The following is a 27,479-nucleotide window of genomic DNA, read 5'->3' as shown; positions in this document are numbered from 1 at the left end:
GGTTAACAAATGTTAAAATGTTCACATTTTTCTAAATATTTCAACAACCAAATAGCACAGACAGAATTCCTTAGCCTCATATGAAAGCCTCAGCTACATGAATAAAGTCCTACAGACAGTATGTGTGTAACTTGAATGGTTGCTGAAATACAAGTTATTTGCAAAATATACTGTGTTTACTGTGACTTATAAAATTCAATTCAAGATCTGAAAACTACTACTACCACTATTAGTTTGTGCTGAAGGGTTTGCCATTTATACTTCATAACCATTATAGTTCCAGAGATATGAAATGTGAGGACAATCTGATTCTGTCAAAAGGCTTGGAAGTTACAGTGCAAACGTCCTGAACTCCACTGAAGTGGACAAGTTAACTAATTAGCTTTTTTTTGTACCTAGGCATAATCAGAGAATGACTCTACGAAAGACCAGTCTCTTACCCGTTTTGCAACATACATGGAAGGTTCTGGAATGTCTCTGCAGACCCCTCAAGGTTATTTCTCAGGTCATTCCTGCATGCATCTCCACCTTATCTATATAAATCAAAAAGAATGCACATGTTAAACAAGGAACTATCATTCATTCGAATGTGCTTAGCTATAAAAAAATTAGTGTCCCTCAGTCCCTCTGCATGTCAAATCAGAGGGGCACAAGGAATCAGCAGGAGTCAGAGCCCAGTGCTGGCATCATCAGGACAAAAATAAAACCTTTTCCAAGCATCTTTTAATTACTCTGGCTACTATATTCTTTATATCTGGTGAATACTGAAAAAGCTGTCAAGCTAAGAATTCCATATATAGACAGAGAATGGTTATAGATATATAGCAAGCAGATCACAAATGACTTACCCAAAATTTATACCATTACATAAAATAAATGAAAACTTCATGAGAGCACCCCATGAAAAGGTTGATTTTCAATTTAATTTCTCCCAAGTCTTTTGGGTTTCTAATACCAATACAATTAAAGTTTGCGAAATTAGTACTGTTTCAATCTCTTATGTTAGAGATCTCTTCACAGCACCTACATGCCCAGAATTGGCTCCGCCTGCAATTCATACGAAGTTAAATGCATCTATAGCAAATCTAAATAAGCCTGTAAATTCTTTGAGACCCACTGTTCCTACCACTACTGGAACGTCTGGGTATCCTATATCACCAGTTTCTACCTGCAAATCCTGGTATTTTATGACTTTCTCTGTATAAAAAAAAAGCGCATAAACACTGGGTGTAGCAATTTCAATGCTACTTTTACCTTCTTTTCAAAGACTACTATACATGGTTCTCGCATCTAGTTTTTCAACTTTTGGCAAGGGGTGATCCTATTTGATAGCGCTCTCTGTAATACTTTGTGGCTCATTCTTCCAATGCAAGAAGTGATCTCCAGAAATTGGAATGTCCTTATTATGGATCCTCATACTAGACAATTAGTAGGTAGTAAACCTAGGTTTCTATATAAGAACTGTGAGCAATTTCAATGCTACTTTTACCTTCTTTTCAAAGACTACTATACACGGTTCTCGCATCTAGTTTTTCAACTTTTGGCAAGGGGTGATCCTATTTGATAGCGCTCTCTGTAATACTTTGTGGCTCATTCTTCCAATGCAAGAAGTGATCTCCAGAAATTGGAATGTCCTTATTATGGATCCTCATACTAGACAATTAGTAGGTAGTAAACCTAGGTTTCTATATAAGAACTGTGAAAATCTTAAACAAATTTTATGCAACGATAGTGTCAATTTGATTTCTCCTGTCATTTCCACGTCTTTGACTAGGTACTTTCGCCTGTAATCAGTGCAACAGATGTAGTTACATTACTAGTATTCTAGTCTACAAGCATCCTTCTATTAATTTCAAGTTTATTCCTAAGTTTTATGCAACTTGCAATACGAGAAATCTTATCTATCTTGCCAATTGCGTGGCATGTCAAGCCTTTTACGTGGGCTTGACTAAAATGAGATTACAGGATAGAATCTATAATCACCTATATGATATACGTAAAGGTAATGAGGCCAACACTTTGGCCCTAGAACATCCCTCTCATACTTTCTGCTTTAGGGCTCTACAAGTGGTAGGACAAAGCCCAAGGGGTGGGGATTCTGACAATGAGTTGGCTTCTGTGGAGCTGAAATGGATTTTGAAACTTAGTGCACACTTACCCCCAGGTTTGAATAATTATCTATCAAACCAGTTCTTGAACGTAAAGGTTTTTAACATGGTCTAAATATTTATTAGTTAAATGATTTTTTTAGGATGTTTAGGCTTCATATTTTACATATTTTTGTATATGAATTCATTCATTGGCGTTTATGTTGAAACTTGATTGTTGAGAACATCAGTGTCACATTATAGTACTGATATGTATTCAAACTTTTCCATAATGTTTCGATATATTAATATAACAGAAACAAGTTTTGTTGTTGCACACAGTTTCAAATAATTTATATGAAGTTTACACTATATGACTAATTCTAGTATGTACGTATCTAGTTCATTTGGTTTTGAAAACAGTTTTACATCACTTGTTTAGCGCTCTGACAACTTGTTCTTAGTATTTACTATTCATTTATTTACCAATTGACGATGCTATTAAGGTGGCAGTGAGTGTTATGTATTTTGTAATGGATTTCAGCTGTCTGTATTACGAGCACTAATTGCTTGTTAAAATGTCTGTTTTTTCCCCGCGCATTGTTATATTTAAAAGCTTTGTATTTTGTATACTGTCATCTGATGAAGCGTAGGGTACACTACGCGAAAGCGCTCATCTATTCTTGTATGTTGTTGTAATATTAAATATTTTATATTTTTTTTGGATTTAACTCTGAGTTCAAGAGTCCTTTTTGGATTATATTCGTGGCTAGATCTTCCATTCATGTTTTTTTCAATTTGCATCATGCCTTTGATGGGAGATCTACTCAGCGGTGCTGTTGCATTCATTTTTTAGTAACTTTCTTTTGTTTTGTTGCAACTTCCTGCACACGATGGAACCTGTTGCTACCATATCAGCTCATTGTCCGGAGCCGAGGGATACTGCTATTTTATGGAATGGAATACTACATCAAGATTCCAACCCTTTGTCTCTGGATTTTGCAAATAATAATGGTGTTCTACCTTCTCATAACACTGGTGAGAATTTAACTGAATTTAATTTGTTATTGAAAACTTTTGAAGATGACTTGTACCAGCTGCAACGTTATGCTTGGCAGAGGTTGCATTTGGAGGCTTGTTTGCATTTCCGGGTGGTCCCCAGAGGCATGCGGGTGTTCTGCATGCCTACATATGGGGATACCCACCCGGTTCTACTAAAACAGTGGCAAGACTTAAACATTGAATTAGGTTTTAGCTATGCTAAGCTACTCTTGCAATATTTTTCGCCTTTGGAGAATGATTTGCGGAACAAGGTTGATACCATGTATAAAGACCTAACTGAACGTTTTCCTTCTGATTTTTGCCTGAGTAGGCTACGTAATGTTTGCATACAGGTTAATGCTTTTAGTGATAGGCTAAAACTCACTAAGCAACGCAAACTTGAGACCATAATGATTTTTCTCGGGGCCAAGTGTTTGCTTGGCCCAGATCTCATAACACTCAAGACTCTTAATCATGAGACTGGGTCTCTCAGTAATGCAGCTATATCTGCACCTCTTGCTAACGGAGCTTCAGGCGTTCCTCCGTTACCTGTTTTGCCAACATCGATTATACCGTCTCAAACTGGATGCAATGAATCCTTGCTGGAATTGCCATCAGGTGTTTGTAGTAATATCGAGCATTTAGCTACAGACACGCCTCCACCTAACCAACAAGCTTTTTTTGGCAACCAGGTTGCCTCTGCTACCGGAGCGGTACCTAAGGTAGCTCATCCAGACAATTCTTCTTTTTTGCCTTAAAGGAAATTTACATTGCAGACCAGAGGACGATCCAACAGCAGAGGCCCACGGAAAAGGAAATCTTCAGGAGAGAGGTTCGGCCAAACCAGAAAGACAAGGCATTGACTAATTTGGTGTTTAATTTTTCTGATTTTAGGTTGGACACTTCACATACTAGCCTGTTAAACAGAGGGCTTAATTTTATTCCTGCCAAATCGGCAGTTCTCAGTGAAACTCTCATAGATCTGAGACTTTTCTGTCGCCAGGTTTCTTTGAAGTTGTTCTTTAGACAAACTTGTTTTACCAGATAACAGTTAGCAACTGTTTCAGTTTAAACACACTAGTTGTTTTACACCAGTAATGCCTCCACACATTGATTGTTTCCTTAGGTTATGTGAAGGTGATTTTTATGTCCTTTTTGCCAATACCAGTAAGAAAGGAAGATATTACTATTTAACACAGCAGGAATGAATCTAGGTCTCTTTATGACCTTAAACACAACAATGATGTAACCATAAAACCTGCTGACAAGGGAGGGGGGTAGTATTACTGAATACATTAGATTATGAAACTCATATGTACAATGCTTTCTGATCATGCTACCTACAAAGAAATTGACCAAAGTGAGGTTGAAAATATTGTATGTAATGTACAAGACACTTTGTATGATCTGCTAACGTGTCGACAGATCAGTTCAGAGATTTTTGAGTATTTTTCAATAAAACACCCAGTAACACCCATTATCAAGGGGTTACCCAAGATACACAAGGGTACCTTCCCCATACCTATGAGACCAATTGTTTCAGGTAAGAGATGGATAACTTCTAATATCTCCACTTTTCTTGAGCATTTGTTAAGACCAGTTGTTGACCAGTCCTCCTCCATTTTGAAAGACACTTACCACTTATTGGAAAGTTTAAGTACCTTAACACTAGATGTTGCTGAACATGAATATCTGCTCATTACATTGGATGTAAAGAATCTGTTTACATCTATACCGAATGATGTAGGTATACAATCAGTTACAGAACTATTAGTTAGTGAGACATCTTTCAGTAATGACAGAAAATTTTTGATATGTCAATTGCTTGAACTTGTATTATATAATAATGCTTTCCTGTTTGGAGATGCATGTTATTTACAACAGTGGGGGTTTGCCATGGGCACCACCTGTGCTAATACCTATGCAAATCTGGTGTTTTTTTATTGGGAGAAAACTTGTTTGTTTGAGCATGAAATGCTTAGGTTGGTCAAGCTATACAAACGTTTTGTGGACGACATTCTTATTGTTTGGGAAGGCTCCCAACAGGCCTTTGATCAGTTTCTGCTTCATTTAGAAACAACCACTGCCTTTCTTAGATTCACGAAAGATGTTTCGCCCACGGAGATACATTTTTTAGATGCGTCTCTGAGGATAACAGAATGTGGATCTATTGTTTCCTCTTTGTATAGGAAACCGGTATGGAAAAATACAATCCTTACTTTTGACAGTATGCATCCTAGATACACATTTTATGGCATTGTTAAAAGCCAATTTGTGAGAATTCTGAGACTATGTAAAGAGCGACAATACTTATCAATAGAGGATGATTTTATGGAATCCCTCTTCATAGATGGGGGTTTATCAACCCAATATGGCGAGAGACATTAGGCACAGTGTTCTGGGTCATTTAGATTCTCCTAATATTGAGAGTGACACAGTAGTCAGTAAACCTAGTAGATATAGTAATTATAAAGGCATCTATAGTCCATATAATATTAGTATCGATAATATAGTTAAATATATCACTAAATACACCAGTGACATCAAGAGCATACAAGAAGTGATCTCCAGAAATTGGAATGTCCTTATTATGGATCCTGATACTAGACAATTAGTAGGTAGTAAACCTAGGTTTCTACAAGAACTGTGAAAATCTTAAACAAATTTTATGCAACGATAGTGTCAATTTGATTTCTCCTGTCATTTCCACGTCTTTGACTCTAGGTACTTTTGCCTGTAATCAGTGCAACAGATGTAGTTACATTACTAGTATTCAAGTCTACAAGCATCCTTCTATTAATTTCAAGTTTATTCCTAAGTTTTATGCAACTTGCAATACGAGAAATCTTATCTTGCCAATTGCGTGGCATGTCAAGCCTTTTACGTGGGCTTGACTAAAATGAGATTACAGGATAGAATCTATAATCACCTATATGATATAAGTAAAGGTATTGAGGCCAACGCTTTGGCCAAACACGTACTAGAACATCCCCCTCATACTTTCTGCTTTAGGGCTCCACAAGTGGTAGGACAAAGCCCAAGGGGTGGGGATTCTAACAATTAGTTGGCTTCTGTGGAGCTGAAATGGATTTTGAAACTTAGTGCACACTTACCCCCAGGTTTGAATAATTATGCATCTATCAAACCGGTTCTTGAACGTAAAGGTTTTTAACATGGTCTAAATATTTCTTAGTTAAAGGATTTATTTTAGGATGTTTAGGCTTCATATTTTACATATTTTTATATGAATTCATTCATTGGCGTTTATTATGTTGAAACTTGATTGTTGAGAAAGTACAGTTTTGTACCTACCATAAATGTAGATGCCCGATAGGCATGCATCTGCAGTCCTTACAAATGGGTTGTCCTGTTGTCAGGCAGCCCTTCGGTCGGCCGGATTCCAAAGTCTGGGTCTGGCCTCGGCTGATGTCGCACTTCACCCGACGTCATAGCTGTAGTTCTTTGGGTATAAAGGCATCAGCAGACGCCATTTTCCTCTGTTTCTTGCCCCAGATGCCAGGTGCCCTCTAGGAAGGCTAAATTTGGATAAATGCGAATGGTTCCAAACAGTAGAGAGCAAACAAAAAATAAGCATGTATGTACATATATACAAACAAATACACCATAATAGATTCCCCCAGCTAGCTACAAGATGGGCAAATACCCTAGGAGTACCACAGAGGGGAAGGAGGGTGGGTAATCCTGACTGCAAATGCATGCCTATCTGACATCTACATTTATGGTATGTACAAAAACTGTACTATGTCCTTCAAGGATGCATCTGCAGTCCTTACAAATGGGTAGAATACCATAGCCAAACTGGGGGAGGAGGAGTAATAAGATTATGGTGTAGTTAAGATCCCTTGCAAAACAGCAGTGGCAAAACCTGCTCGGGATCTGGAGTATAAGGGTAAATTATAATGCTTGGCAAATGTATGCACGGAGCTCCAAGTAGCAGCCTCTAAAATGTCTTTGGTAGCCACTCCTCGTAAAAAAGCTGTGGTAGTGGCTGTAGCCCTTGTAGAGTGAGGCCTGATGTTTTCTGGAGTTTTCTTCCCATGGTAGGAGTAACAAAATCTAATGCAATTTCCTATCCACTTAGAGATTGTCTGTTTTGAAATTGCTTTTCCTTCCATTCCTGTTGCATATGCTACCAGTAGCTGGTCAGTTTTCCTATTGCTCTTGGTCCTGTCCAGTTAGTAACGTAATTGTCTATGTACATCCAAGGTATGCAACAGTCTCTCTCCCCTGTTCTGTGGGTTGGGGAAGAATGTAGGCAGGTGGATAGCTTGATTTAAAGATACCCTGGAGACCACCTTTGGCATAAAAGTAGGATTAGTTCTCATGGACACTATCTTGATGGAAGATCAGGAAGGGCTGTACTGGCATTAATGCCTGTAGTTCAGATACCCTTCTTGCTGAAGTGATTGCAAGCAGGAAAGCAGTTTTCCATGATAAGTACTGTAATTCTGCTGTTGCTGCTGGTTCAAAAGGAGGGAGTGTCAACTTTTCTAGCACAAAGTTCAAGTCCCATGCTGGCAATGGTGGCTTCCTAGGTGGTTTTACATTTTTAATTCCTCTCAGAAACTGTCTGAGCAGAGGATGTGAGAAGACTGGAGGATCCAAGTTGTATTCTGCTGAAATAGCTAATGCATGAATCTTAATGGAAGAATAGGACAGGCCATTGTGGAAGAGCTCTACCAAGTATTCCAGGATGTTAGCTATGTTTACCAGTGACACATTCTCTCCTTTTGCAGTACTCCAAAGGAGATATCTTTTCCATTTTGCTGAATATTTTTTTGTTGAGGGTCTGCGAGCCTCCAAGATAATGTCTTTAACCCTTTGAGATAAATCTGGGTTATTTGGTCTTATGCAATGTTCCAGGCAGCCAGCTGCAGTGTTTTCAGGTTTGGATGCAGGGTTTTGAAGTTGTTCTGTGTTAACAGCACGGGAACTAGGGGCAGAGGCCATATTTGTTCCAGAGACATACTCCTCAGTAATGGGTACCAATGTTGCCTTGGCCAGTCTGGAGCTATCAGGATGATCCTTGGACGGTCTTCTTTGATCTTCAATAGCACCTTGTGCATCAAAGGAAGAGGTGGGAATGCATATGCTGTCAGGTTTTTCCAACTGAAAGATAGGAGTCCACTTTCCAAGCAAGTGGGTGGTACGTCCTTGTGCAGAATTTTTCAGTTGGTGATTGTGTGGGGATGCAAATAAGTCTATTTCTGGTAGTCCCCATTTCCCTGTAATGGTTTTGAAGATGTCCGGATGCAGCATCCATTCGTGGGCATCCGTGGTAGTTCTGCTTAGGATGTCTGCTAGTATATTTTCTTTTCCTGGCACAAAATTGCTTGTAACTGAATGTTGAAGCTCAGGGCCACATTCCAGAGGTCCATTGCCATCCGGCATAGAGGGTATGAATGTGTGCCTCCCTGTTTGTTGATGTACCACATAACTGTGGTGTTGTCCGTCCTTATCAACAGTTGACCCTGTCGAAGAAATGGTCTGAAAGTCTGAATTGCCAGTTTTACTGCCAGCATTTCCTTTTGATTTATGTGTAGGTGCAGCTGGTCTTGAGTCCATAAGCCTTGTATGCACTTGTCCAGCATGTGTGCCCCCCAACCGAGGTCTGAGGCATCTGTTGTGATGGTCTGGCTTGGTTGAGTGCTGTGGAAGGGCAGTCCTTTGTTTGATTGACAGGCCTGAGCCCACCATTGGAATTCTTGCTTCAGGCATGGAATTAGTGGAATTTGGGTTTCTAGGCTGTGCTTGTGCTAAGACCATAAATTCCTTAGGTACCACTGTAACTTTCTCATATGTAGTCTGGCATGTGGAATCAATATTATGCAGGATGCCATGTAACCCAGGGCTTGCAGGACTTTTCTTGCTGTTAGCTGGTTCTGCTTTGTTAATGCCATGAAGTAGAGAGGGAGTTGCTCCTGTTTTTCTACTGTCAGGAATGCCATTTGTTTTGATGTGTCCAGATCTGCACCCAAGAAGGTTATCCTTTGGGATGGTATCAGCCTTGACTTTTTTATATTGACTGTGTATCCCAGGGCTTGTAGTAGATGAATGACCCTTTGCAAATCTTTTGTTAATTTGTTGTTGTTGTCCGCTTGTAACAGGCAGTCGTCCAGGTAAGGGTAAATTTGAATTCCCTGAAGCCTGCAATGAGCAATTACTGATGCCAGGCATTTCGTGAATACTCTGGGCGCAGTAGAAAAGCCAAAGGGCAATGCTGAGAATTGATAATGCTCTGATCCTGCAAGAAATCTGAGGTATCTTCTGCAATTTGGTCGTATGGGGACGTGCAGGTATGCCTCCTTGAGATCTAGAGTTACCAGCCAAGACTCCTTGCCCAGCATGGGAAGAAGTTGCTGTAGGGTCAGCATTTTGAATTTTGGAACAATGAGGTATGTGTTTAAAGCGGACAGGTCGAGAATAGGTCTCCATAGGTTTTCTTTTCTTGGTACCAGGAAGAGTCTGGAGTAAAATCCTTGCCCTTGTTCCATAGATGGTAGCCTTTCTACAGCTCTCATCCTTAGTAAGTGAGTTATTTGTTCTAGAGCTTCTGTCTTCTGATTTGGAGGTAGGTTTGGCATTCCTCTCTTCCTTGGTAGAGTATGGAAGTGAAACCTGTAACCTTGGTCTATTGTCTGTAAAATCTATTTGTCTCCTGTGATGTAATGCCAGTTTACTGAAAATAAGGCTAGCTTCCCGCCTAAGGGTGCTTCTAGTTGTTCCCTGGTAGGCGGTGCCAGAGCCAAGTCACTGTGATTGTCCTGTGGTAGTGGTGGTGGCTGGATCTGTGGCTGTACCTGCTGTTAGCCTGCCACTGACGTCCCCTGTAGGCGCCTCTGGATTGACCCCTGCCTCTTGAGCGCCTATTCCTGCCTCTTGGAGGTCTGGAGGTGTCTGGAAAGGACCAATTCTTGGAAGGCCAGTTCCTGCTAAACCTTGGAGGCTGGACCTGCAAGAAATCCTTGACTGTCTGGACAGATTTTGCTTTCTCTTCCACCTTCTTCAGCACCTGTTGTGCAGGGGAGCCAAACAAATTGAGCTTATCCATGGGAGCATCTAGGAGCTTTGATTTAACATGGTCTGGTAAGGACTGCTCTTTTAACCATGCATGTCTTCTGATCACTGTGCCAGTCATGGCTGATCTAAAGGAAGCCTCCAGTGCATCATAGCCGCATTTTAAGGAATGATTACTGACCTGCTGAATGTTATGTACCATTTCCTGTACAGATTTTTTGTCTAATGGTTCATCCGAGGACAGTTTTTTAGTTAACTGGTCTTAACAAATTCCTGATACTGAATCATGTGGAATTGACAGTTCAAGGCCCTAGCTGAAAGAGTAGCCGAAGTGTAAACTTTTTTACCCCATCTCTCTAAGGCCCTAGATTCCCTTTCAAAGGGCAGGGGGTTTTTGGCAGAGGTAGCTGCTACAGCCTTGGGTCCCTGGGAGATAGTTTCGGGGTCTGCAAAAGGGGCCTTATACAAATGATAATGTGTGTCCGGAACCAATTAGGAGCAGTACAAGCATCATTAAATGCATCATCCACAACAGTAAGTACTGGAGGAATGGCTAAAGGCCTATGCTGTGGCAAATGCAAAAAGGTTCTAAGCCTTTTCCTAGAGTCTGAAAAATCCTGGCCCTGCCATTGAAATTGTTCCCTCATAGCATGCAAGGTTTCCCCAAAAGAAAATTCTTCAGGCGGAGAGGCAGAAGGTATGGACTCTTCTGCATCAGAGCCCTCATAAGGAGAAAAAGGGCCCTCTGGAGGGTTTGAATTATCTGATTCATCAGAGGAGTCATCTGAAGAAACTGGCTCAGGGGGCTCTACTCTAGGCCTCTTCTCTGGAGGTGGGTGAGAGGCCCTGTCTGGATGTGGTTGGGATCCCCGGATCAAAGAAATTAGATCCTCTGCTAGACTAAGCATTTGTGAACTAGAGCTAGGCCTGTGAGAGGGGGTCTTAGCAGGCACAGTTTTGGTAGTTTTTGCTGCTTTAGCCCTGGCAAAGGCCTTAATCGACATGGATGCAGGTGGCCTAGCAGCTCCACGTGCAGGGGTAGAAATATCCAAAGGGATAGTATCAGATAAATCCTGTGAACCTGCAAGAGCGGGTGGGATTTCAGTAGCAGATTCAGCCAAGCTGGATGAGGCCTTGGTAGGAGGCAAGCTTTCGGCCAAAGGAAGAACCGTGGACTCTGTTTCAGCCGAAACAGAGACACTCGCGGTTGGCTTAACCGCGGTTTCGGCTGAGCGGACCGCGAGTGTCTGTCCTTTTCCTTGCGTTTTTTAGATATTTGCGTAGTCGGAGTATCCGACGGCATAATGTAAGCAAAAGCGGAGCCGAAAAACTCTTCAGCAAATTCTGACCGATGTCTAAGCGTCCGCCGGTTGAAAGAAGCACAGGCTAGACAAGCTGCTACGTCGTGGTCTGGGCCTAAGCAAGGTAAGCAGTAAGAGTGGAAATCTTTATGAGGTATTTGTTTCCCACAAGTTAAACAGTTATTCACTTTTTCTGACATCGGCTGAGGCATGAAAGAGTCCCCAACGGGGTACTTAGCTAGAAGTCTTCGGTAGTAGTAATCTCTGGTTCTGACCGACCGGCACTTGCGAACAGCTTCTGCTTCGGGCGCCACGCGGCAAGAAAGACGGAGGAAAATGGAGTCGGCTGATGCCTTTATACCCGAAGAACTGCAGCTATGACGTCGGGTGAAGTGCGACATCAGCCGAGGCCAGACCCAGACTTTGGAATCCGGCCGACCGAAGGGCTGCCTGACTACAGGACAACCCATTTGTAAGGACTGCAGATGCATCCTTGAAGGACATCAGTGTCACATTATCGTACTGATATGTATTCAAACTTTTCCATAATGTTTTGATATATTAATACAACAAACAAGTTTTGTTGTTGTTACACGCAGTTTCAAATAATTTATATGAAGTTTACACTATACGACAAATTCTAGTATGTACGTATCCAGTTAATTTGGTTTTGAAAACAGTTTTACATCACTTGTTTAGCGCTCTGTTTTTTCAACTTGTTCTTAGTATTTACTATTCATTTATTTACCAATTGACGATGCTATTAAGGTGGCAGTGAGTGTTATGTATTTTGTAATGGATTTCAGCTGTCTGTATTACGAGCACTAATTGCTTGTTAAAAATGTCGTTTTTCCCACGCATGGTTACATTTAAGAGCTTTGTATTTTGTATATTGTCATCTGATGAAGCGTAGGGTACACCACGCGAAAGCGCTCATCTATTCTTGTATGTTGTTGAAATATTAAATATTTTATATTTTTTTGGATTTAACTTAACTCAGAGTCCTTTTTGGATTATATTCGTGGCTAGATCTTCCGTTCATGTTTTTTCAAGTCTTTTGGGTTTCTAATACCAATACAATTAAAGTTTGTGAAATTAGTACTGTTTCAATCTCTTATGTTAGAGATCTCTTCGCAGCACCTACATGCCCAGAATTGGCTCCGCCTGCAATTCATACGAAGTTAAATGCATTTATAGCAAATCTAAATAAGCCTGCAAATTCTTTGAGACCCACTGTTCCTACCACTACTGGAACGTCTGGGTATCCTATATCACCCGTTTCTGCCTGCAAATCCCGGTATTTTATGACAGTTTCTCTGTATAAAAAAAAAAAAAAAAAAAAAGAGCATAATCACTGGGTGTAGCAATTTCAATGCTACTTTTACCTTCTTTTCAAAGACTACTATACATGGTTCTCGCATCTAGTTTTTCAACTTTTGGCAAGGGGTGATCCTACTTGATAGCGCTCTCTAATACTTTGTGGCTCATTCTTCCAATGCTTCTTGGCTACTTCAGTACTGTAATGTCTACACAATCCCCAATGCAACAGTCTTGCCACATTATGCTTTAGGTATACAGGTAGTTTGCCATTAGTACAAATCACACCCAGCAACAAGTTGTGCAACTGTTACCAGTTCTGCTTTATAAAACCTGCATTTGTCCCACAAACTCAATGGACTTTGAAAATCAATATATATGTAGTCCACTATCCTGGGCCAATATTAACCTTTCATTTTTTGGTTTAAATTCACCTCTCCTTGACCACTCCTGTGTTAGATCCTGAAAGATAGGAAGCTGCTTCAGAAATTTTCTTTACTTCCAACTATATTTGCGCCTTTTCCACATTTCTTGCCTTCATATTTTTTGGCACATTCAGTTACCGATTTCTGTCCACTTCTGGTTTAGTTTCCATTCCTGCTCTATACAGATATGCTTCTGCTAAACTAATAAAGGAAGTCATCTTAGACTTACTCTCATGTTTCAAAACTTTCACCAAGTTTTGATCTGATGTCAACAGATACATATGATTGCAGATCTATACATGTAATGAAATTCAGAGGCCCATACCTGCTTCAAAACTAGACCCACACCTGCTTCAGAACGAGGAATCTTGGTATACACTGATTTTCATATATCATTTGATAAGTGTGAAGATTTTTTCTGTTTTTTCAGTCCAACTTATCCAGTATCTTTTCACTATTCCTTACTGAGTTTTGTTTGCATTTGTGTTACTGTTAGTCAATTCCCGAAATATTTTCCCTCCCCCTCTCGAGTTCATTTATCACTTTTCTGCCCAGACTGATCTTTTTTGGGCTGCAGCTTTCCTGCTTTAAATGCTATTAACTCATTCCCTCCACTAGAGCTCAGGAAGTTTGTGTTGCAACTTCCAATGGGCAGAGCCTATTTTTTGATGGGAATCAAATATTTCAAACAAATGTTCATATCTTAACACACCGTTGAAGGTTCATTACTGTGGACCTTCATTCATCGAAAACACAGCAAATGTTCACTTCAGTGAAAGTTCAATACAATGAACGACTTACCAAGGGATAGGAAAGAGGTGCCCAGCATTCTGACTGTGGCACAAAGCACAGTATTTCGAAGCCACCCAAAAGGGCTGCAGTATATTATCCATCATTTTCTTGTTGTGTAGCAAGGAGAACCACCTAGACAAATTAGGTTGCAAATTCTTTTCAAACACTATGTGCTAATGTAAATACATGGTGGACACATACAGGCTCTAACAAATCGCTCAAAAGCAAAATCCCTCAAATGATGGCAACAAAAGTCAGGCAGTACAGAGAAATGGAATTCAGACCATGCCAGATTGTACAGCACAATCTCTAGCAAAGTAAGGATGTTAATGTGAAGCTGAGAGAACGGGAGTGTGCACTATTTTCCTGGAGCCCAGAAAGGAATATTAATAGGGGAAGAGCTGTGGTGTGACTTGCAGGAAAGCTGTAAAGTTTCTGCTAGGCATCACTAGTGTCCCTTAAATAATCACCTCTCAAAGTGAATCACAACAGCTAAGCAAGTCACAGAAAAAAAAATGCCAGCGTTGCATTTCGTAGTTACTATTGCTAGATTCCTCATAGGCCATCTCAGGCAGTTAATATGAATGCCCATGTAAGGATAAGGTCTTGCATTACCTGATGCAGAAGGTCAAAAGAAATAGGGTTGCACCAACACAACTAATTTCATTCTACAGACTTTTGTTTTGCATAATCTCACCACTGTCCCTGCAGTCCCATAAAGCCACCAATGTGGCTACTTCGCATCCATTCACCTTCCTTCACCTTCCTTTACAAAACTAGGTGCCAAGCAAGGAAATGTGACCAAGCAGCCAAAGCAAGCTCATCCAGGAAGGAAGCAACTCTTCCCCAAATGACAACCCCTCAACAGTACATCACTGGTCTGGGTGGGTAGAGGCCAGGCAGTTATGTACTACTGAAACAGTGTGCCACCGAGTCGGGGAGCTAGGCAGGTCCATTCTTCAATCTGGCAGTAATCCAAGTCTACAAGCTGACCACAGGGGAGGCCAAACTTACTGACCGGCACACTTCTTACCACTCTGTTAATCTCTTAAAATGGATAGATAACCCAGGAAAAAAAAATTGTCCTGAAGGCTTTCACCCTGGCATGGATGCATCCCAGCATCCACAACATTAGTGGCAGTGGTGAGCTCCTCATGCCTGGCAATTAATTCCTTAGTGTTAAAAATACTGCAGAGAAAAAAAAAAGTCTATGGAAATGGTAAGATGTTACAAAAGTATTTTTCTTATGGGTCTCTGTTTAGACCTGTGGATTATCGGTCTAATGAGGGCAGAGTAAAGCAATCCTTGAATCCAATGCCCCCTTTGGCATGCATCTTTCCAGACATCTGCAGCAACTGGAATGCCCATAAAGATGTCTTACTAAAAGGATACAAGGCCTAAACATGCCCTACATAGACCAAATTAAAGCCAGTCACTGTCCTGTGTGTCCTACAGACTGAGGGGGACCTTTTGTCTGGCATTCAAGCCACCCTCCAACCAGTTTACTTATGTATTTATTGCCCACCAGTAAGTCAGATGTCGTGAGAAATGCTCTGTGTAGAATGTTGCAGAAGAGGTTTCAGAACTGTTTAGAGAAACATGTACATCTCGCATAGGATACAACTACTAGGCAACATTCCCCACCCACCTACAAAAAAGTTCACCTCTCTCCATTTTCAAGCGCAGCTTAGATTTGTGGATAGGAAACAGAAAATGTCCCCCCGGGAACGTCCACTGTACTAATGGAAGGAGGCAGCTCCTAAACGCTTCCAACCATGCATGAGTGATCCCACTTATTCTCATAAGGAGTAGTACAGAATTACAGACCACAGATGGTTAAGGCCAGTCTAAATGGGATAAGTTATTTTGAGCACAAAAAGGGAAATTGGCTTGGCTTAAAATGGCCCACAAGGGCAGTCAACCTAGTAATTGTTTATGAACTGTGATATGAATGGTTGTCAGCCAGTGAAAAAAGTGTAGAAAGTCATGCGTAGCTGACAGGCAGCCTAACTGGTATCAGTGTCTTGGCGAGATGGGACTTGTGTACATCCAGGACCGTATATGGGAGATGTACTGAATGACGCAGATGCTCCAAAGATGTGAACATGCATATTTGAGATGACACCTGGTAGTTCATGGTCTGCTTATTGACAATTACCAAACTGATGCATGCGCATAACTGTTGGGCACAGACTAAAGGAAAGGAACTGGCAGACCAGTGGCATTTCAAGCCTTTCACTGGAATAATGCCAGTGACACGACCTAAAATGGAACCCTGTGGCACATGGCAGGTAACAAGAGCATGAGAAAGCAAACTTGACCCCCTTAAACTTTGTTCCCCAAAAGGTGGAAGATAAACCAATCCAATATTAATCCTGTGATCTCATAGTACTCAAGTGCAGTAAGTTTAAATGATAATCTGTCAGATGTATGCAACACCTAACAGTACTGGCTGTACATGTAGATGCTGATCTCATGTTCCTAGGAAGTAAAAGATCCTGTTGAGGGTCACTTCCATTCTATGGCTAGGCCAAAAGCAGTTTTTACTGCATTTTTTCTCCTTGTGTATGAATCCATTTTCACACTTGCCACCTTCTCAAGTACTTCAACAAATGGGAGGTGTAAGACTGCTCTGTAGTTATTTACACTGCCCTATATAAACTGTTAGGAGTAGGCATAACCAAAGCTGACTTCAGAACTGATGGAAATATTACATTGTTGAAATAAAGGATAGTTTAAAATGCAACATGCATTACAACATTTAAATACTCAAAGTGACACAGACTAAGGGCGTCTCTCTTATTGCTTGTTCTAAGCCCAACCAAGAAGGGAGTGACGTGGAGCCATGAAACCTACAATTCTCCCCGAAGTTCAACACACTTTGGCACATTGTCTGAAGTTTCTGTAACCCCGCTTGCTTGAAATCTGGTCACTGAAGTACTGTTCTGCTGCTGCAATCGCCGCCGAATCACTCAAATTGCTGCCATTTCAAACTCTTAAGGTTTGGAAACTAGAAAGTCAGATGGAGGAAGATCTGGTGAGTAGGGTGGAAGATCTGGTGAGTAGGGTGGATGGACTTTGCACTCTAACCCCAATTTCAAAGCATCCATAGTTTTGCTATTCTTGTGAACAGGTGCATTGTCTTGCAAAAAGAACTTTCTGCAGCTTCCCTCTTTTTTTTTTTTTTTTTTTAAATATTTTCAACGCCTCCTTTAATTCACAACGCAAGCTACAATAGTAGGCTACATTAACTGTCTGATCCCTTGGAAGATTGTCAGGCATAACACCTTCCTGATCCAAAAACATTGTGGCCATGACCTTTCCCGATGACTTTTGGGTCCTCAACTTTTGGTCTTGGCGAGACTGAGTGCCACCATTGCATGGACTGTTGTCTCTGGATCATAGTGGTGTAACAATGTTTCATTAACAGTTACTAGCAATTCCAAAAAGTTGGAACCAGTTCCAAACTTCTGAAAGATCAACTTCGTGTCCACTCTATTTCTCTTCTTGTGGGCATTAAACATTTGGGCACCCACTTGGACGACAGCTGCTCATGGATTACAAACCCAACACATTCCCTGGACATCTGTAGTATCCTTGGCAACTGTTTCAGCCAATATTTGCCCATCTGTCAAAACAATTTCAGAAGTTGATAGTCTGCATCTTCAGTCTCGAGGTGCCGAAAGTTTGAACACTTCACAGCTGAGCAAGAAAGGCACTTGTCACTTGGTGCTTGCATCACTTATTCGTGGACTTCCTTTGGAGTGTTTTCTTCTGCAGGAATAGGAGCTTCATGACTGCTGAGCTCCACACTTGAAATTCCACACTTAGCTGACATGGTTCAGTCAGTGGTATGAAACCACATCAAAACATGGTAGGATTCCTTGGCATTCTACAAGAAATAACCTTATTCTTCAACTACAGAGGCAAAACAATGCTCAGAATTTAGAAATTTGGTTGGGCTTAGAACTTTTCAGTACCGTCTCATAGTTAATGCATTGGTGGTAATCTGTCAAAGATTTGTACAGCACATCTCTAAGCATTCTAGTAGTTTTGCCTGCATAAAAATAATGACAACATTGTGGTAGCGATGTCGCCTCACAGCAAGAGGTTCTCCTGTTAGATTCTCGGCTGGGACGCCTTCTATGTGGAGTCTGCATGTCCTCCCCGCGGTAGAATGGCGTTCGAAAGACATGAGTGTCCTCGTTGAAGGCTGGGCATCGAGCTGGCACATCGGCACCATAAAAAGCTACTGCCAATCACTAGCGGACAAGAGTTCTGCTGTTGCGACCCTTAACCAGGAAAAGCTGAAAGAACCAAGTTGGATGACCTACATTCTGCAAAAGTCTTTCTTTTAACAGGATGTTTAAAAATTCTTTTAACTGCCAATAAGCATTCAGGATTAAACTAGTATATTTAGTATTGAACTAGTTTTAAAAAGTAGATCTTTAAATTGTTTAAACTACAGGCTGCTTTCTTATTGGTTGGTTGTTAATGATATTTTGAGTATTTGAAAACTTAAAATTCAGCACACATTACAGCATTTAAAGAGCTGTGTGTGTCCCTATTAAACATATGCCAACATGGTGAAGACGCTCCTTTGCTTGTGCAGTATGGGACGTGATCAGATAATTCTGTACTTGTACCAGTAAACTTAAAATGGTTAAAGTGTGATCTGCTGAAAATCAGCCTTACAAAGACTCCACCCTCAAAGCACCTCAAAAACTTGTACAAATGAAGAATTGGCATATACAAAGTTGAATGGGGATATCTTCCAAAATAAAGCAATTGCTGCCTGTGCCCACGTAAACCTAAAAAAAAACTACATCGTTAAAGTTGAACTTCGAAACAAGGAACACAAGAAAGTGGACGTCATTCCCCTATATGTCGGGTATAAACAAATAAAATACCATTTAAAGACAGTGCCTTGCCCAGATGCCAGTAGGTACACACCCTAGTAAATTTGGATACATGTCTCAAATATATGAGGTAAGACAAATAATAAGCGTCACTGTACATATATACACACAAATATTACAAAAGACTCCCCCAACAGCAAGCTATTAGAGGTAGACAATTCCTAGATTATGGCAGAGGGGAAGGAGGGAGCCCTGCGGATACTGCAGATGCTATCCAGTTTGGACATAATGCATTATGGTAGGTAAAAACTGTACTAGGGTAGTTTCATGTGATGCCAAATTAGTCACAATCACAAGAATAACAAACGGAGGTCCGGGGAGGAGGATAAAGGTAGATTATAGGTTAAGATCCTTGTACAGCAGGCTTGTAGAATGCCTTCTATGTTCTGTGGAAGGCAAATTATATGGTAGGTTTAATGTATGCCTGGGAGGTCCAAGTATTTTGGAGAATACCTTCTTTGGAATAGGTTTTCAGAAGATCCTGTTGGTAGTGGCTTTTGCCTTCTGCTTTGAGGTCTTATGTTTGAAATCCTTGGTTTTCCATGAAGGAGAATAGTATTCCATGCAGTTTCCTATCTTTTTGGAGTTTGTCTGTTTGGAAATAGCTTTTCCTTCTGGTTGTGTTGCTCTGGCTACTACCTTAGGTCAGTCTTTCTGCTATAAATTGTTCTAACCATCCTCATGCGTAGCTGTAAATGTGGAAGATTAGGCAGCAGTATTCTTCTGTTGGTTGGGAAAGAGCTGAGCTGTTCCTGGATTGCCTGTAGGCTAAAAGTACTCTGATACTCACTACTGTTGTTCTAATCAAGGATTGCTCCTAGTGGTAGTGTGGTCTTTTTTTTAGATTAAAGTTAGCACACTGCCATTAAAATGGCTAGTTCTGGTGAAGCCTTGCTGAATTCTAATTCAGTCTGAAGCAGTTAAGGATGAAATGTGTTGTAGGTCAGGAGAAACTGCTGGATCTAAAGGTGTGAGTGTCTGTAGGACTAGCACTGGATTTAAGTCCTGAGTTGGTGGAGTAGGCTTCGGAGGGCATATATTTGATTATCTTGTTTTTACTCCTAAGCAAAGACCATATCTAACACTGACAGGTACTCCAGCATCTGCTGAAATAGGCTGATGCATGTATCTTGTTTCCAGAATAGGACAGGGCCTTGATGAAGAAGTTCGGCCAGATACCTTAGAATGTTTTTGTTAAAGTTCTTTGACACATCTTTTTCCTCTTTTCGTATTCCAAATGTTGCACTCCTTTTCAGTTTATGCTGTAGTTTCTTTCTTCTTGTTAGTCTTAAGCTTCAGCATCAGGGTAGTCTGTTGACATGGTTCTGCTTGTGATTATTAGGATTATGGGTTGTCTTGTTGTCTTGGCTTGCAGATGCTGATTAGGTTTGGATGCATGATGCTGTAGTGTAGTTGAGTTAACATCAAAGGCATCTTTCCAGTTGGCCACATGTTGTTTGTTGGACATGCTCAGTGGGTGGGGTACCAGTTGCATTCTGTTTGTGGCTGGGTATTGAGGGATTATCCTTGGACGTTTGGGTGACCTTGAGATGCATCCCCTGTTCTCTGTGGCAAGGAAGAGGATTTGAGGCATATGCTGTTGTGGGCCGGGGTGCAGCTTCCCCATTTGTCCACTTTCCATGCTAGTGGGGTATGTCTGCTAGTGCAGAATTTTTGAGCTATGAATTGAGAGGTATCTTTAGGATGTGTAGTAGAGCATAGGGTTTTCCTTTGCAATGGTCTTCTGCATGTCCGGGTGTTGATTAGTGCCGTGACTGTCCGAAGTTCTTCTGCTTTCATTGTGTGCTGTCCTTAAGGTCTTCCCCCAACTTTTGTATTTACTTTTTGACTGTTGTAGCTGAGTTTGCCATTTTGCTGCTCAATCTTTAGATTGATTGTGGTGATGTTGAAGTTGTGTCCACAACTTTGATCCCTTTGTCATGCATGTGGCACTGTCCTTATCATCAACTGGCTGCAGGCCTTTTGATTTGTGGCAGCCCAACAAGTATTGCTAGGAACTTAAGCCCTGTTTCTTTTAGATGTCTGTGTCTTCCCTGTTGATCCTGTGTCTGTGTTCCCTAACGATTTATCGTAGCATGGTCTGGCCATTGGGTTGAGGAAGACCCTGGGTTTGACTGGCATGCCTGAGCCCCATATGAACTCCTGTTTAACTTTTGGAATTTTGTTTTAGTGTTTCTAAGTAGTTGTTCGTGAAAGGGACTTTAAATCTTTTTTACCACTGTAGTTTCATGTGCCATGTACTGTGTCCACAAGATTATGCATTTGGGATTGAAGCAATTGGCCTGTTTAAATTTTCTTGTTGTTAAAATGTTCATTTTGTGGGAATAGCAAAGTAAATGTATTTCTTTGTTTTTCCTGTGTCCCATGTCTGCATTTGTTGTACTGTAGCCAATTCCGCCCAGTATGGGTAAATTTTAATTCCCTGTAGTCTGCAATTTTTGTAAATTGAATGTGTTATGTGAATGTGAAAAGCAATAATCTTTGTGTACTGTTGTCGCCTTTATTTTTTTGAATGTTTGTAATTGGGTATCAGACACATAGGTGCAGGTCAGAATGGATTCCCTTAGACTGCAGGTATGCCTCCTTGAGAGATCTAGAGTTTGGAATACCTAACTTTGCCATAATGCCTGTTGTTGCTGTAGAGTTTGATAGTGCTCTGATCCTGACAGAAATGTAAGTAAGGTGGACAGGTCATTTGAGGTGGTGGGACGGTAATTTCTCTTGAGATCTAGAGTTACCAGTTGGAGTAGGAGCCTTGGCTATGGGGTTGTTCTTTCCACAGTCTCCTTTTGTTTTTTGTTTCGCTATGTACATTTGAGACAGAGCAGAATTTTGATTTGAGTTCCTTTTCTTATCTAGGGAATAGTCGAGAGAACTTGTTTGAAACCGTAACCTCTGGCTTAGGTTATGGTTGTAAACTGTTCCTTAACTCCATTATCTACGATCTTCTTTTTTTGAGTTGAGGTAGATTTGCATTCCTCTGGTTGTGGTAATAGCGATTTAGGAAACCGGTACTGGTGATCTATACTAAAATGTTAGTGGCTGTGTCTGTAGTGCCATGTGTTTGAAAATAAGGTGTTACTTTCCGGCTTCTAGTCCTGCTGCTATTTGTCCTCTCGGGCACTTATTGTGATTGTTTCAATGTGTCTGTGTTTGTAGTGGGTCCCTATTCAGGCTGTGGCCTGTGAAACTCTCCTTGCCACTGTCGCCCTTCAGGTTAAGGAAATCTTTAACAGTTTGGGCTCTTTCTGCCTATTTTTCCATTTTTGAAATTTTGTGAGTCAGGAAAGGACCAAAGCAGCCAGTTCAATGCTTGGGGTTTGTCCTTCAGGAAATTTTAACATGATTGAACAAAGTTGCACAGCCTTCCATTTTCTTTCATATATCACTGTCACTGTGCCTTAAACAAACTTGTCTTGGTCCAGTCTCTCATAGAAGCATTTAGGGAATGGTTGATAACCTGTTGTATGTCCTTTACCCATGCATGTCTTACATACATGCTCGTCAAAGATCTGATCTAAATGAAGCCTCTTAGTTAGAAGAGTCTCATTTTAAGGAATGGCTATAATCTATGTACTGATCTATTTTAAAGAGCTAAGCTTTAGATCAGAGTGGGCTTTATTTATCCTGTGATAACCCCTTAGTATGCTTGCACTGTTTTCCAATAGGGTTTTAGTTAGCTGAGAGAGTGACTGAAGGGTGACCTTTTAATTTAGGGATCTAGTCTGGGTCTGCAAGCCAACCTTGGGTGGTGATGAGCATCTGGTTACTGCTAAAATCTCCTGGGGGGGGGTCAGGCTGGGGGGTAGCCCTGTAAAGGTAGTAATGCATCATCTAAAAATCTGTAAAATCCAGAGGAGAGGAGAGGGGTTAAAGAAATCCAGTGCTGGCAAGGCAGAGAGTTATCCAAAGTCTTTTTTTCTGAGTTCGAAACCGTATAGTTAAGGGCCTTGTTCTCGAGGTGCAGAGCGCATTGTTTCTTTCGAGTTCGATTCTCCTGTTGCTGGAATTGAATCAATGGCATCGCGATGTATACATCAGAAAGAAGGGAAGGCTGGTGGGGAAGAGTTGGTCTGATTCAGAAGCAGGAAACCTTTCATCATCAGTATGGCTCAGGCTGGGGTCTCTCTATGCTCATACTTCTGGGGGAACTAAATGGGCTGTTTGCCCTCTCTGCCCTTAGGTCTCTAAAATTAAATCCATGTTCATTGAGAATTATCCTGACCAGAAGAATTAACGGATCGAGGGGGCAAGCATGATTTGGTAGTAAGTTTGGCTGATGAGTCTGGTTTGGCTGGCACTGCCATGGGCACTGCTGCTTTAGCTTCAATTAATGGACATGGCTGTTGAGCTGGCGCCTGGATGGTGGGTAGAGACATATTCAAGTGATGGATAAGTCAACCACCGTTTTGGAAAATAGTGAGGTCGATTCAAGAGGGCAGCCTGTTGTAAGAATAGGTTCTGTGTACTTTTGAGTAGTTTCTCGGTCGGTTTTCTTGTGGTTTGTTTTGCCGTGGTTTCGGGCCGGTTTCTGCCGTGCCGAAAGACCGCGAAGCGGCTTTCATTATCTTTGTGTTGCATTTTTTGGGAGGATCGGGGTATAATGTATTTAAATGCATAATGAAAAACAAATCAGAAAACTGAAAACCGCCCTGCCGCTCGACCATTGCTGAGCGTAAGCAGGCTTAGGAAAGAACACCGTCAGGCTGGACAGGCAAGGCAGTGGGTAAGAGGCCTAAACAAGATGGAGGTATTTGTTTCAAATCTTAAACAATTGTTAGTGTTTTCTGACATCGGCTGAGGCAAGAAAGGTTCTCAACGGGTACTTAGCAACGGAAGTCTTCAAGTAGTATTCGTAGAAGTAAGTCTCTGATAGTACCACGTAATCTTGCCCCATGCTTCCGGCATGCTCGGCTTCGCGCAAGAAAGCAAGAGAAAAGAAGCCGGCTGATGCTTTTGCTTTTCAATACCTTTAGACCAGACCAGATGTGGAGGGTGAGGCGACATCAGCAGAAGCCGGACCGGACGACTGGACGACCGCATCCGAGGGCAGGACTTATTGGACAGGACAACCCACTTGTTATGACTGCAGATGCATCCATGAAGGACATCAGCAAATCTGTCTAGAACAAAATGTGTAGATTGTCCATTAGCCCTTAAACTGAAAAGTGCATATAAGTAGTTTTTGCCCAGAGTGCAACACATCAAGATCCAGAAGAGAGGCTGCTTGCAACCTCGTGAAAAACGGTGGTGTCAAAATAGAAAACACCAACGCTAGTAATTGGTTCTCATCCAGGTGTTACGGAAAGCAAAAAAGTACAGAAAGTGGAGTTAGTATATAAACCTGAAGAAACCACAGCTGACATAGAATGAGCCTTAACAGGAGTAGAAGGCTCTTACTGTGAAAAAAATAAAAGGAAACAGCCTTAGAAATCTAGGTGGAAATGGTCTGCTTGGAAACGGGTATTCCCAGAGCCCATGGATGAAAGGAAACAAAAAGCGGATCAAATTTCTAAGGGTAAGCAAAATCCCAGTTGTCTATGCATAGCCAAGGTGTTTAGAACTCGCACTAGACTATTGTGGAGGGGGGAAAAAAGTAAATGAGCACACTGGTTAAGTGACAACTCATTCACAAACCTGGGCATAAAAGAAGGGCCAGTATGCAAGGAAACCCTATCCTTATGGAAAACTAGGAAGGGGGGGGGGGGCATAATGACTTGAAAAAACTGAACTAAGCAAAATGGAAGCCTGCTATAACAGAATTGCCCGCTTTGCTTCTCAAACTGCTCGTATAGAACTCACTGCACTGCTTTGAGACAGCTCCACTGGCTTGAACGGCCCAACCTCCTAACCTACAATCAGCTCTGCCTGTGTCATTCTATTACCTTCCCATTAAGTGTCCTGCCCTCAAAAACCTAGTACAACATCACTCAGCCAAAAGGCCTCTTAGATCATCAAGCAAACTACTACTAGAAGTCACCAACAGCTACAATAGCTTTGGAGATGCACTATATAGTAGTTCAGTGGCTAAAAAATGGAACTCTGTCCCTACTAGCATTCAAAACACATATCCAAAGCCTCCTTTAAAGACTTCATCAGGCAACATCTCAAGCAAAGTTGGCAGTGCCAGGATTGCCCCCCAGGCTAGTGAAAGCGGATAACATATACATACTAAATCTAGAGTACTTAATAGTTTTCAATCTTACTCACAAACACTGGCTAATCTACAATGTATGTACTATACCTGTGTACTATGTATGTATTCTACCTATGTTCCAAACTTCAGCTGTACACCGCAAATCTATTAAATTACCTTTATTTTTAAAATTAACATTTTTGTTCTCTCCACTAACGTTTTTACAGTGGTATGCAGCACGTTTTTACAGTGGTATGCAGCACGCAAACAATGTCCCTTGTAATTTGTGTGTATACTGAGCATGTCTAACTAAATGTGTCTGTAATTTTTCTTTGTGGAGCTTTTCTCCCCGGGCCTCTGCTGAAAATGGGCCTTTTCGGCTCTGTCAGACACCCCCCGTTAACAAATGTAAAATAAACAAGTTCCCTCCTGAAGTGATGGAAGACTGTGCTGTTTACTAGCCAAGTAGTGTTGCAGGTTGAAACAGTCGCAGCGTGTTTTTCAAAGACAAAAGAGGTCTCAAGGCAGGGGAAAAGGCTCCCTGGGAGGTCTGATGTGAAGGAAGCCTTTAAGGAAGAATTTAACTTCTAATTTGGAGACCAAAGGAGGAGACAAGGGCAGACAAGCAGAAATGACTGACAGAGGAGCTTTCACAGAGGAATAAGCCTACACAGCCTTAAGCAGTTCAAAGCCACTGGAGTGATCCCCAGGGTAAATTTTCTATTTCCCATCCACTCAAGATTTCTCTTTAAGAGGGCCAGTGAGGTGCTCTGTTTGACATGTACAGGAAGTCTTATTCCATAGCATGGGCAGTCTCTGGGTTATGAACCTAGCCCTCCAGCTTGTTCTGTTGACTGTGGTAATGAGATTGAGGTCTTTGCAGCATGGGGTGTGGAGGGATTGGGATTTCTTTAGATGCATCATTTGTAACAGAGCTGGGTCAGACATGGTGTTGCAAGTCAAGCAGAGATCACCTTTAAGTAGGCGATGAGACAGAACAGTTTTTTTTTTTTTTTTTGAGTCTGTCAATATAAAAGACAAGTGTTTAAGGCCTAGGATCCTCTTTGTGAGGTACTTTTGCGGCCTCTCTAGTTGCTGCAGGTGTCTAGTGAGGTACATGCCAAATGGGGTATTGTACCCGATGACTGGCCTAATGAGGCAAGAGTAGAGGGAGATAACGACCCCTTTCTTCCTGGATACAAAACCCTTAGTAATGAGATGTACCACATAGGACTTTCTGACCACAGTGGCAATGTGGTGGTCAAAAGAGGCTGCTATCAACCTGTGTTCCCAGATCTCTTATGCCTTCTGTGTTCAGTGGACTACCACTGATGTGGACCGAGTATTTCCCAAAGGGGGGTGACGACATTTTTGGCATCGAGCTTAAGGCCATGGTTCTGGCACCAGTCGTTGGTCTCAGTGAGGCCTTTCTGTAGGATGTCAATATCACTTGAGGAATTAATAGCAGCTCCAAACTTGCAATTGTCTGCGAACTTAGTCAGCCAGAGTCTCTTGTTGGCCTGGACTTGAAGTAGATACCAAACAGGAGAGGACCCAGGAAAAACATGTGGGACTCCACCCGTGACTGGTCGGCAGTCTGATTCGGATTCAGCTACTTTCACACTTGTGCTTTCTGTGAGCCAGTTTGCAACCCATAGGGGTTTATGCCTAGCTTAGTGAGTTTTCTAGGGTTCCTAAGTGGGGAATGGTATCAAAGGCTTTGGTCAGATCAAGGTAGGCTGTATGAACCACCTTACCTTCATCTACACCTCTGGTGACTGACCTGTAGTAGTCAACCAGGTTGAGCTGCCATGATCTACCCTTCACAAAAAGAAACTGTGTGGGATCCAGAGTTTGGAGATTCCCTATATGTTTATTAGAACCATGATAATGTGTTCCATAGAGTTGCATATCCAACTCAGACTAATCGGGTGACAGTTACCAGTGTCTGTAGTTGCGCCTCCTTTGTGGAGAGGGATGACCGTAGCAGTGCACCATTCGATAAGGACAAAGCCTGAGGTGAGGCTGTGACTGAATATGGCACACAGGTGGTGCCAGTTCACTCTGTAGTTCCTGTAGAACACAGCCAGGGATATTGTCAGGTCCCACAGAATCTGTATTCTTGGTCTTGGACAGTGCTGTTTTAACCTGTGCAGCAGTAATACTGGGTGCCTGACAACCTACTAGTATTGTAATTGGTCCTTTGGTAGGGGAGTGAGTGGTAAAGTTGGCACTGAATCTATCGGCCAGTATATATAAGGTGAAAGGATTACTTCACTTGGAACCAATATCTTACCTGCACTTGCAAAGTGCATGAAAGGCTCTCTCTCAGGGCTTTACATATCAAGTCTGTTCTCTCCTGCATGAACTGCTACCCTTGCATCAGGAACCAATACTCATTT

At 41.6% G+C, this 27,479-nt stretch overlaps 1 long non-coding RNA gene and 1 other non-coding gene across 4 annotated transcripts in view; both read right to left on the bottom strand.

The window, feature by feature from the left end:
* LOC122791606 overlaps positions 1-27,479 on the bottom strand; it is a 127,683-nt gene that overhangs the window by 31,694 nt on the left and 68,510 nt on the right. For all 3 annotated transcript variants that reach the window (XR_006363174.1, XR_006363176.1, XR_006363175.1), the window contains one exon: positions 441-533. This is a non-coding gene — a long non-coding RNA (uncharacterized LOC122791606). The remainder of the gene's footprint in view (positions 1-440; positions 534-27,479) is intronic.
* On the bottom strand, positions 612-698 carry LOC122791876. The gene has a single exon (XR_006363232.1). It is a non-coding gene; the product is annotated as a small nucleolar RNA SNORD88 (small nucleolar RNA).

This window comes from Protopterus annectens, chromosome 17.part0 (assembly GCF_019279795.1).
Source record: "Protopterus annectens isolate FY-2018-M chromosome 17.part0, PAN1.0, whole genome shotgun sequence".
In the NCBI taxonomy this organism is placed as follows: Eukaryota; Metazoa; Chordata; order Ceratodontiformes; family Protopteridae; genus Protopterus; species Protopterus annectens.
The sequence above is the reverse complement of the archived record's forward strand: the minus strand, read 5'-3'. Positions and strand labels throughout refer to the sequence as shown.